This window comes from Stegostoma tigrinum, chromosome 34 (genome assembly GCF_030684315.1).
Source record: "Stegostoma tigrinum isolate sSteTig4 chromosome 34, sSteTig4.hap1, whole genome shotgun sequence".
Lineage (NCBI taxonomy): Eukaryota > Metazoa > Chordata > Chondrichthyes > Orectolobiformes > Stegostomatidae > Stegostoma > Stegostoma tigrinum.
In genome coordinates, this window is record NC_081387.1 from 27,311,240 (window position 1) to 27,323,538 (window position 12,299).

General features: G+C 41.7%; 1 long non-coding RNA gene across 1 annotated transcript; it reads right to left on the reverse strand.

Annotated features, from left to right (window-relative positions):
• Positions 1 to 600: 600 nt before the first annotated feature.
• LOC125446612 (uncharacterized) lies at positions 601 to 8,777 on the reverse strand. The gene is made up of 3 exons (XR_007246438.2): positions 8,704 to 8,777; positions 5,180 to 5,287; positions 601 to 1,444 (listed from the first exon to the last, which is right to left on the reverse strand). It is a non-coding gene; the product is annotated as an uncharacterized LOC125446612 (long non-coding RNA).
• Positions 8,778 to 12,299: the final 3,522 nt, after the last annotated feature.

Genomic DNA, 12,299 nt, shown 5'->3' on the forward strand with positions numbered 1-12,299 from the left:
CAGTTAGCATGCAATCGATTGCGGCTTACTACACCTTTATGAAAATAAGAAACAGCAAAATAAAGCAGAGCTAAATATCTACTTAGGGGCTTTTCATTTCATTCTGAAGTATCTCAAGGCTTTATAAAGTTAAACTCAAAGTCTGGGCCTTAGCTGGAGACTTGTGTACCAACCCCAATTTGTAAGAAAAACTTAATGAAGACGTGTTGTCACAGGCAGGACCAAAGGTAAAGCAAATGGGCTGAACTGCAGGACAGTGAGTACATTATTGGGGTGCTTCCTTGTTCTTGTACTGATAAATAGCTGTGACATTAGGCTGGTGGCTCTATAAAATTTATGATAATGAATGAGAAAAGGAGGCAGTCTCCATGACATCTACATTGTCCTCCATCAGGAATCCTGGAAATCCATTAGCTGGAGACAGGGGAACACCTGTCTAATTTATGGTGATTTCTTCCAAGTCTGAGAAAAATCTGTTAACCTTTATCCAAGTAGGAACTACTGGAGGGCAGAATGACTCTACACATTCATTTCAGAATTAAATTTCCATGTCATGCCATTTTAATAATGGCGTAGAAACAAGTTTGGAAAACAGGGGCCACAAAGGAATTTCACATGATCATATGAACCAAAGTCCCACAAAAATAGCATTTAAGGAGAAATTCATCCCCCAGAAATTGGAGGCCACGTGAGTATTTCTCTTTAAAGCTGGGAAGCACCTCTTTACACTCTTTGCTTACTGGCAATAAACTCACAATTTTCACTATGTGCTTGTAAGAATGATGATATCCTCTTTTGAGGGTATGGAGGAAGCTGAACTGCTGACCAGTAAAAGTTAACCAAAAGTTTGAGGAAGGGTTTTAATTATTTGTCACACCACCCTGAGTTTTAAAACAAGATATTATTTAGAGTTGTGATGAGTAAAAAAAAAATACAATGTTCATAAAAGTGCTTTTTAAATTTTTCCTATGCATTTAGGGTATCACTGCTGCACTTAAAATTTGTGAAGTTTCAAGATGCCCTGTGATTTATTTTTAAAATTGCATGAACTAGCTGTCCATGTCAACAGGAATACAAATAATAACTAAGGGAACCCATGGTGGGCTGTCCCTCAATACCTTATTGTACTTGATTTTTTTGCGGAATTTCTTCATGGGCATATTCTAATTTTCAAAGCGCTTGCTAATGGGCATTCTCCAAAATAACTATGCCACACAAGGTGCAGCAGCCAAGAAACTGGGTCTCTACAGAAAACATATTAACCATCCAAACACCAAAACCGGGCCCACTGTAAGTGAGGTTTTCACATCCATACTTCTGTTACATAACTGTTTGTCACAACACAATGTTCTCAAGGAAACTCTTATTCCAGCAAATTCCCCAATGTTGGTTTTCTGGCACTGATCCTGTGAAATGCATCCACGGCTCGCAATATAAGTTTTTCCTGTGGATAAACAAGAAGTTATCATTGCTCACATTACGTTCATCATTCAAAGTCATTATGGAGTGAATGGGAACACTATCTTACAACTGACTGACACATTAACATTCACAGAAAACACTTTGCTACCCCACGGCATGTTTCACAGCCCACAGCTATTTCTCATGCACGGTTGAAATATTGGAAATATGACTGCCAACTTGCACACAGAAAAATCCAACAAACGGCAGCAGCATGATAATGACCAAATGGTCTGTTTTGTGATTCTGAATGATGATCATTGGCCAGGGTCCTGGGCCCCGGTCTTCTTTGAAATAGCACCATTGGGTTTTTTAAACCTCCCAGGGACAGTCTGAGTCAGTATTAGATTTGCAAAATGTCTGAACACAGTGCAATTCTCAGTAATTATTCTCATTTCTGCACTTATGGCAGAGGTAAGGTCATTGATGATAGAGTCGGAGATGGTTGGACTGTGGACTGAGGAACTCATGGGAGTGAAATGATTAAAATATAAGAACATTAGATCTAGGAGCAGGTGTAAGTAATTCAACTCCTCAAGGCTGTTCTGCCATTCCATATCATCATGGCTGATCTCAGCTCAGCCTCAATTCCACTCTCTTGCCTGTTCTCCATAACTCTTTAATCCATTACTAATTAAAAACCTCTCCATCTCCCTCCTTAATTTTACTCAATGCCTCAGCACCAACCTCAGTTGGGGAATGTTGGGGGAGAGCGAGAGTGAATTCTATCGATTCACTGCCCTTTGAATGAAGTCATTTCTCCTCATTTCTGGTTTAAATCTGCCATCCCTTATCCTAAGATTAATGATTTCTCATTCTAGATTGCCCTCAAGGGGAAACATCCTCTCTCTGTCTACTTTCTCGATTCCCTTTAGCATCTTCTATCCCTTAATAACAGAGCTCTACACCATGGAAACAGACCCTTCGCTCCAACTCATCCATGCCGATCAAATGTCCTAAATAAATCTCGTCCTATTTGCCAGCATTTGACCCATATCCCTCTAAGCCTTTTCTATTCATTTACCCATCCAGATCTCCTTTTATTCTTCTAAACTCCAGTGAGTATTGGCCTAAACTACTCAACACCTCTTCACAAAACAGACCCCTCGTCTCTGGAACCAATCAAGTGAACCTCCTCTGAACTGCCTGCAATTCAACTACATCCCTCCTCAAGTACAGCACCAAAGGCTGTACACAATGCTCCAGGTGCGGTCTCACTAGTGCTTTGTATTATTGAAGCAACATCTCCCTAATTTAAACTCTACTCCTTCAGCAATAATTGCCAACATTTCATTTGCCTTCCTTACTATCTGCTGTATCCGCAGATTAGTTTTCTGTGATTCATGTACAAGGACACCAAGATCCCTCCAAACTGAAGCAATCTGAAATCTCTCTCTGTTTAGGTACTAAGTTACCTTCCTGCTCCTCTGGCCAAAACAGATAACCTCATACTTAGAGATAGTAAGAACTGCTGATGCTGGAATCAGAGATAAGAAAGTGTGGAGCTAGAGAAGCACAGCAGGTCAGGGAGAATCAGAGGAGCAGGAAAGTTGACATCTTGGGGTCGGGATTCTTCTTTTGAAATGCATTTCTGAGTATTAAATGCTCTCTCTGTCTTCAGTTTCCTAAACCTTATGTATGCCTCCATTCTTTTTTCGACTCAGCATTCAATTTGTCTTGTCATCCAAGGTTCCTGAAATTTGCAATCCTTCATTTTCACAGGAACATGCTGGTCCTGAAATCTAATCAACTGGCCTTTAAACAATTTTTGCTCCTCAAACAGCCGCCTCCAATACATACTCTCCAGTTCCTGCCTAATATCGTGGTAGTTAGCCTTCCCCAATTTTGTACTTTCACCTGAGGGTTACTCTTATTCTTATCCATAAATGTCCTGAAACTCTCAGAATTATGGTCAGATTTCCCAAAATGCTCCCCCATTGAAACTTTGATCATTTGGCCAGTCTCAACACTCAATACCATGTCTAGTATGGCCCCCTCCCTAGGCGGATTATTTGCATATTGTTTCAAAACATAATCCTGGACACACCTCACAAATACACCCTTGTCCAAGCCCCTGGCACCAAGCAAATCCCAGTCAATATTGGGAAAGTTAAAATCACCCATCACAGCAACCCTGTTGTTTTCACATTTTTCCATAATTTGTCCACGTGCTCCCTCAGTACAGCTACGATAGTCTCCATAATCAGTAATGCAACTCCCCCAGCCTCTTTCACATTACTCTCTATCATGCCTGAAACATCTAAATCCCAGAATGGTTTCCATCTCTCAAACAAGTCCCTGTAATAGCTATGACATCACAGTCAATTCACTGTCCTGCTCCTAAGATGCTGCTTGGCCTGCTGTGTCCATCAAGCACTACACCTTCTGGATGCAAGTTTGCTCGCTGAGCTGGAAGGTTAGTTTTCAGACGTTTCGTCACCATTCTAGGTAACATCAACAGTGAGCCTCCGGTGAAGCACTGGTGTTATGTCCCGCTTTCTATTTATCTGGTTCGGTTTCCTTGGGTTGGTGATGTCATTTCCTGCGTCGGTGATGTCATTTCCTGTTCTTTTCCTCAGGCGATGGTAGATTGGCTCCAAATCAATGTGTTTGTTGATGGAGTTCCGGTTGGAATGCCATGCTTCTAGGGATTCTCGTGCGTGTCTCTGTTTGGCTTGTCCTAGGATGGATGTGTTGTCCCAATCAAAGTGGTGTCCTTCCTCATCTGTATGTAAGGATACGAGTGATAGTGGGTCATCCTGGTGGCTAGCTTTCTGCCAGTTTGTCCAACGTAGTGTTTGTCACAGTTCTTGCAAGGTATTTTGTAGATGACGTTTGTTTTACTTGTTGTCTGTATAGGGTCTTTTAAGTTCATTAGCTGTGAACAGCCACCAGGATACATGAACATCAACTAGCCACAAAACGACATGACCCACTATCACTCGTATCCTTACATACAGATGAGGAAGGACACCACTTTGATTGGGACAACACATCCATCCTAGGACAAGCCATACAGAGACACGCACGAGAATTCCTAGAAGCATGGCATTCCAACCGGAATTCCATCAACAAACACATTGATTTGGAGCTCATCTACCATCCCCTGAGAAAAAGAACAGGAAATGACATCACCAACGCAGGAAATGACATCACCAACCCAAGGAAACCCAAACATATAAATAGAAAGCGGGACATAACACCAGCGCTTCATTGGAGGCTCACTGATGATGTTACCTAGAATGGTGACGAAACGTCTGAGAACTAACCTTCCAGCTCAGCGAGCAAACTCACATCCAGAACCTCAACCTGAGCTACAAATCTTCTCAAAATTCGCTAGCTCTACACCTTGTTAAGCTCTAAGTTTATCTGCCTTAACTACCATACTTTTAGCATTTAAAAAAATACACTTCAGAACACTGGTCCCGCAGTATTCAATATTCAATAATGTGATCAAACCAACATTTCAAAAATAAGTTTCCTTATCAACTGTGAAGTTTTACTACGTATACCGGGTTTCTTTTTCCCCAGGCTAGGAAATTTGTATATTTGTATGCTATGATCTGCCTGGACTGCTCTCAAAGCAAAATTTTTCACTGTACTTAAATCAGAAAAAAAAACAAAATCACTGACATTGTAATTATTAGAAATATTTTGGATAAACTACTGTATCACTTATATTCACATTTAAGATAAAATCTAAGTGATTATTACTTACGTATTTTCCCAACTTTTTTAAAGCACATTTCATTTGGGTCACAGATGGTTGTTTCCATCTTGCATTCTAAAGGACTTAAAGAATTCTGGTAGCACTTCAGACTCGTACCTGTTTTATAAGAACATCGATTACATTGTTTTCAACTGAATTTTCAGTACCCAACTGCTTCAAGGCAAAGATGTTCTGACAAATTATTCACATATTAAACCATGAAGCTAAACACAGTGGATGTTCAAAGAGACTTGGGGGTTCAGGTGCAGAGATCTTTAAAACGTCACAAACAGGTCCAGAAAATAATCAAGACACCCTAATGAAATGCTGGCTTTTATATTTCGAGGACTGGAATACAAGGATTCAGAAATGATGCTGCAGCTATACAAAACTCAGATTAGAGCCCACTTCAGCAGATCTGAGAGCCACACCTTGGAAAGGATATCACGGTCTTGGAGGGCGTACAACGTAGGATTACAAGAATGGGGTTAAACCAGGAAAAAAATTTATAATTAAGGCTGTTTTGTATTGAATTATGAAGATTAAGGAGTGACCTGATCAAAACATTCGAAATTTTAACAGGAAAAGACAGGGTAGGTAAAGATAAACAAATAACACTGGTTGGGGATTTAGAACTAGGAGCCATAGTCTGAGAGTTAGGACGAGGCCATTCAGAAAAGATGTTAGGAAGTACTTCTACACACAAAACGTGGTAGATGTTTGGAACTCTCTTCCACAAATGTCACTTGCAATAAGATCAGTTGTTAATTTTAAATCTGAGATAAACATTTTGTTAAGCTCAAGTATGAAGAGATAAGGACTGAAGGCAAGTATTTGCAGTTAGGCCACAGAAACAGGCTCGAGGGGCTGAAAGACTTACTCCTGTTTCTATGTTCCATGATGAGCTTTGACTCATTGTGCCAACAGATTACAGACTGAATTTAGTACAAAAGCATCAGATTGTTTTTGTTGTTGAAGGTAATTAACAAACCTAAATTGCTGGAAAAGCTCAGCAGGTCTGGCAGCGTGCGTGAAGGAAAAAACAGAGTTAACATTTCAGGTTCACCCTTCCTCAGTTACTGGACTTGAAACGTTAACTCTGTTTTTACCTTCACACATGCTGCCAGACCTGCTGAGCTTTTCCGGAAACTTCTGTTTTTGTTCCTGATTTACAGCATCCGCAGTTCTTTCTGTTTTTATTTATCACTTCAGTGAGCACAGAGGCAACTATAAAACAAACTGATATAGTTCATAATCAACATAAAGATTTGTATTTTCATGGATGAAAAAGGCAAAGTACATAAAGTGGCGAGTATTTCTTTTTGTAAGCTCACTAAAAAGAAAACACATTTTTTTTTAAGTACAGAGGAAAGCTGTCAATTAGACATTTCTTTACCAAGTAATTTCATTCACTTATCCATTCTACACCATTTTGGCTGTTGCATTAAATTTGGCAAAAATGGTCAGACATTTGCTGAGGGAGTTAAAACATAATTACGATATTCGCTCACTTTTACATATTTCACCACAGTGCAGCACATCATTCAGAAAAAGGCTTTGATTGCACCCAACTGCTTAACAATTTAATCCAGAAATCTGGGAATCTGGGAAACTTTTGATCCATTCAGAATCATAATTATTTTCACTTCGTCAGTGAGAAAGAACAACTTCTTTAGAGAATACAAGGCGTACAGCTGGATGAACACAGTAGGCCAAGCTGCATTAGAACATTCTGAAGAAGGTCTAGGCCCGAAACGTCAGCTTTCCTGCTCCTCTGATGCTGCTTGGCCTGCTGTGTTCATCCAGCTCTACACCTTGTTATCTCAGATTCTCCAGCATCTGCAGTTCCCACTATCTCTGAAACTTCATTACAGATGCAGCTTCCATTAGTTAGAGTCATTTGGATCAACTTCAAATCATCTTGACCAGTGGGAAAGCAAGGATTTGGTAGAGGACAGGGGTGAGCTGGATTTACGCTCTCCACTGACTGAATGAAAATATAGGAGGTACGGTCAGTAAGTTTGCAGATGGTACCAGATTGGTGGTATAGTGAACTGTGAAGACGCTACCTAAGAGTACAACGAGATCTTGATCAGATGGGCTAAGAAGTGGCAGATGGAATTTAATTTAGATAAATGCAAAGTGTCACAATTTGATGAGGAAACCCAGGGCAGAACTTACACCGTTAATGGTAGGGACTTGGGAGTGTTGCTGAACAGACAGACCTGGGTGTGCAAATTCACAGTTCCAAGAAAGTGGAATTGCGCAGACAAGGGGGTGAAGAACGTGTTTGATATACTTGCCTTGGTCACAGCATGAAGTATAAGAGTTGGGACGTCATGTTGCTACTGTAAAAGACATTGGTGAGGTCACTCTTAAAATACTGAGTACAGTTTTGGTCGACCTGCTAGGAGTATACATCCCAAAAGCTGTTGCAGTTTAAGAAGGCAGCTCACCACTCCTGACTTGAAGCCAATAAATGCTGGGCCAGCTAGCAACACCCATATCGCCACGAACAAATAATAAAAACAACATTGGCAGCCAGATGTTTTTGAGTCTCAGTGCACAAATTCATGCTTACAGAATTCAAACATTTCATTCATTTAATAGTCATTTCTACAGTGGGGTATCTATTTCTGGAAAAAGCAGAAATAATTGGTCAATAGTGCAGAACTTGAGTCTTGCTGAGTAAGTACTTGCAATCAAGGCAATTTGCAAGATTACCAAAATAAGGAGAAAATAACACTTATATGAAAGAAGCGTGAGTAAACTCCATCTTGTGGAGTTTATGAAATGACAGAAAAAGTGACAGAAAAGAGAATCTTGCTGAAGATTTTATTATAGAGTCCTACAGCATGGAAACAGACCCTTCGGTGCAATTAGCCCACACCAACCACGTTCCCAGACTAAACTAGTCCCACCTGCCTGCGTTTGACCTATATCCATCCAAACATTTCCTATTCATGTACCTGTCCAAATGTCTTTTGAACATTATAACTATACCTGCATCCACCACTTTCTCCTGAAGTTCATTCCACAAATCACTGTATAGAACACTGCCACTCACATCTTTTTAAAATCTTTCTTCTCTCACCTTAAAAATATGCCCCCTAGTTTTGAACTCCCCCTCCCTCAGAAAAAGACCCTTGTCATTGAGGTTATCTACGTCCCTCATAATTTTATAAACCTCAGTAAGGTCACTTCTCAACCTCCTATGCTCCAGTGGAAAGAGTCCCAGCCTTTTCAATCTATTTTTATATCTCAAACCCTCCATTCCCGGCAACATCCTGGCAAAACTTTTCTGGACCCTCTCCTTGCTGTTAAATGTTTTGTTCTTTTATGTTATGCATTTGAGTGTGCTTGACTGTAATCCTGCTAGAATGATCTTCTCAATAACACTCTATGCTCTGTACATCCTTGCTCACTACAAACTGCCTGTGCTGCTTGCAAACAAAGCTTTTCACTGTATTTAGGTACGTGTGCCTACAATGAATCAAATTAATAAATCAAATCAAGTCTAAGTCTAAATGTACCTTTTCAAACTGTCCACTTGTCTGTGGTTAAGTGTTTCAATCAGCTGAATTTAACTGCCTGAAGTCTTCATCTGTCATTAACAGTTATGGGATTAAATGGGAAGGTGAAGACTGTTTATTCTTTGTGTATTGAGAGAAGCTCCCTGCCAATTCCCACCAGAACGACTGACAAATCATTTTTACCATAAATGAAGGAAGTGCCTTTGCAGCATTGTCGAGGTTTCTGTATTACACAACAAAAAACAAACACATTGCAGCAGAACCTAATGAGACCATGGTTCCATAAATAGACAACTTTACTTTGTTAGTAATGGTCTATATTAATCACATAAGCTATTGAATATGGTTTGAGTTGAGACTTTGCAAGTGAAGTCTGTGCTAATAATAAATGATTAGCAACATTTGCATTATACAGGTGGCTGTAAAATAAAGGTGGGGAGCGTAACTGAGTGAGTACCCAAACAGGAAGTCAGAAACCAACTGGGACCACAACCTAACATTTTCGGGTTTTGAGATCTTAGGCAATTACAACTGCCATCAGAATGAGACCAAGATAGAACAGTCAAGTTCCTCCTTTGACAGGTCCTGGCACTTTCAGGGACTTGTGTCGAGGTTCAAACCTCAAAATGACATCGCAACGGGATCGGGGTTGGGAAGCAGTGAAAAGGCTATTAAGGACTGCACCTGTAAAAGAATCTCCTCACAATAAAATAATGTCGTGGGATAAAAGTTTAAAAATGAAACAGAGAAAAGAATCTGCTTAGCTGTTAAGAAATGGCAGTGGGAAAGTAATTAATAAGTGGAATAAATAATTAAATAATAAGTTTAAGGCTTGTTCATCATTCCCAAGTTTATATGTTCGTTCACTTTCTTTGCATTTTATGATTTTCTTTTAAATCTACAGAATTTGCAGATTGAGAACTTAATCACAGCTTTTAAAAAAGTTGATAACAAACTGGATTGTTATAAAGCTCAATAGACCTGACATCTTCACTTAATTTCAAATGCAATTTAAGGAGGCAAATAAATTGTGAGTTGGAGGAGAGCTGCGAAGAGGGACTGCCGGCTGGGAGTCAGAGGAGAGCTGGGAAGAGAGACTGCCGGCTGGGAGTCGGAGGAGAGCTGGGAAGAGGGACTGCCGGCTGGGAGTCGGAGAACTGGGAAGAGGAACTGCCGACTGGGAGTTGGAGGAGAGCTGGGAAGAGGGACTGCCGGCTGGGAGTCGGAGGAGAGCTGGGAAGAGGGACTGCCGGCTGGGAGTCGGAGGAGATCTGGGAAGAGGGACTGCAGGCTGGGAGTCGGAGGAGATCTGGGAAGAGGGACTGCAGGCTGGGAGTCGGAGGAGAGCTGGGAAGAGGGACTGCTGGCTGGGAGTCGGAGGAGAGCTGGGAAGAGGGACTGCCGGCTGGGAGTCGGAGGAGAGCTGGGAAGAGGGACTGTCGACTGGGAGTCGGAGGAGAGCTGGGAAGAGGATTGCTGATTGTTGGTGGAGCAGTGTGGATAAAAAGGGAGTAAGTGGCCAGAGTAGGTTTAGGAAGAGAGCTGGCGGTCAGTGAGTGAGTTAGAAAAAGATGGTTGGAAAGAGGGGTGACTGAGTAAGTTACTTAGATCAAATCCTTGACTGGAATCAGAATCGTCATCTGAACAGCTACCTCCTTTTTTTATTAGGCTTTCCTCTGGCCAGCTGATGTTGTAACTCAATTGGCGAACTGAATATTTAGCAATGCTCATTCAGTGTAAGACCAAGGGACCTATTTCCATTATGTGTTGAACTGATGGCTCATGCCTGTACATAGTAAAGTGAACATAACAATCCTCAATACCAAGCTAATAAAATGTGAGGCTGGATGAACACAGCAGGCCAAGCAGCATCTCAGGAGCACAAAAGCTGACGTTTCAGGCCTAGACCCTTCATCAGAGAGGGGGATGGGGTGAGGGTTCTGGAATAAATAGGGAGGGGGGGAGGCGGACCGAAGATGGAGAGTAAAGAAGATAGGTGGAGAGAGTATAGGCGGGGAGGTAGGGAGGGGATAGGTCAGTCCAGGGAAGACGGACAGGTCAAGGAGGTGGGAACAGGTTAGTAGGTAGGAGATGGGGGTGCGGCTTGGGGTGGGAGGAAGAACAGGTTAGGGAGGCAGAGACAGGTTGGACTGGTTTGGGGATGCAGTGGGTGGAGGGGAAGAGCTGGGCTGGTTGTGTGGTGCAGTGGGGGGAGGGGACGAACTGGGCTGGTTTAGGGATGCGGTGGGGGAAGGGAAGATATTGAAGCTCGAGAAGTCCACATTGATACCATTAGGTATCTAATGGTATCAATGTGGACTTCTCGAGCTTCAAAATCTCCCCTTCCCCCACCGCATCCCTAAACCAGCCCAGTTCGTCCCCTCCACCCACTGCATCCCCAAACCAGTCCAACCTGTCTCTGCCTCCCTTACCGGTTCTTCCTCTCGCCCATCCCTTCCTCCCACCCCAAGCCGCTCCTCCATCTCCGACCTACTAACCTCATCCCACCTCCTTGACTTGTCCATCTTCCCTGGACTGACCTATCCCCTCCCCACCTCCACACCTATACTCTCTCCACCTATCTTCTTTACTCTCCATCTTCGGTCCGCCTCCCCCTCTCTCCCTATTTATTCCAGTTCCCTCTCCCCATCCCCCTCTCTGATGAAGGGTCTAGGCCCGAAACGTCAGCTTTTGTGCTCCTGAGATGCTGCTTGTCCTGCTGTGTTCATCCAGCCTCACATTTTATTATCTTGGAATCTCCAGCATCTGCAGTTCCCATTATCTCTGATACAATTTTAATCCTCAATACCAAAATAGCTGCAAAACGAGTATAGCACAACAGGTAAAATGTCACAATAAATAATTGAAAGTGAACAAAAACAAATTATTCTTCCATTTTAATTTCATCACATGCAGTACAGTGGTGGTGGTTCTTACCCAAACTGATGAAGTCAAAAAGAAGCAGTAAAATCAAAAGGCATTTCATTTTTATCTTTCGTAATCAGTTAGAGTGAGATGGAAGAAGTTACTCCTCAGCGTCAGATCGAACCTGTAAAATATCTGCTGTTAGATTTAAAGAACATAGATAGTCAGATTTTTTTTATAATTTAGGCCTCATTGCAGGAATATTCCAAATTTGGATGCCTTTTCAGAATTTAGCCACTTCAATGGCTAAAAAATAAACAATTGAAGGATTCTGTAGGTACAAGCAATGCTCTCCTTTCATCAAAAATCATTTATTTAAAATGAACAAGAATAACACGATGAACTGACCTTGGGAACCTCGATATTCCTTGAACGTTGAATCAGAAATTAAACTGAACCAAAATGTTTTTAAACTTCATTACCATTACTTGACTGTAAGATGTATCCTAGTTATACATTTTCATCATAGATTGGTTTAATGTGTTTATTTTAACCCAACGAACTAGTGGGTGCCAAGCCTACAGCTCTGGGTAGAAGATAATAAAATGTGAGGCTGGATGAACACAGCAGGCCAAGCAGCATCTCAGGAGCACAAAAGCTGACGTTTCAGGCCTAGGCCCTTCATCTTTGTGCTCGGCCTGCTGTGTCCATCCAGCTCCACACTTCGTTAT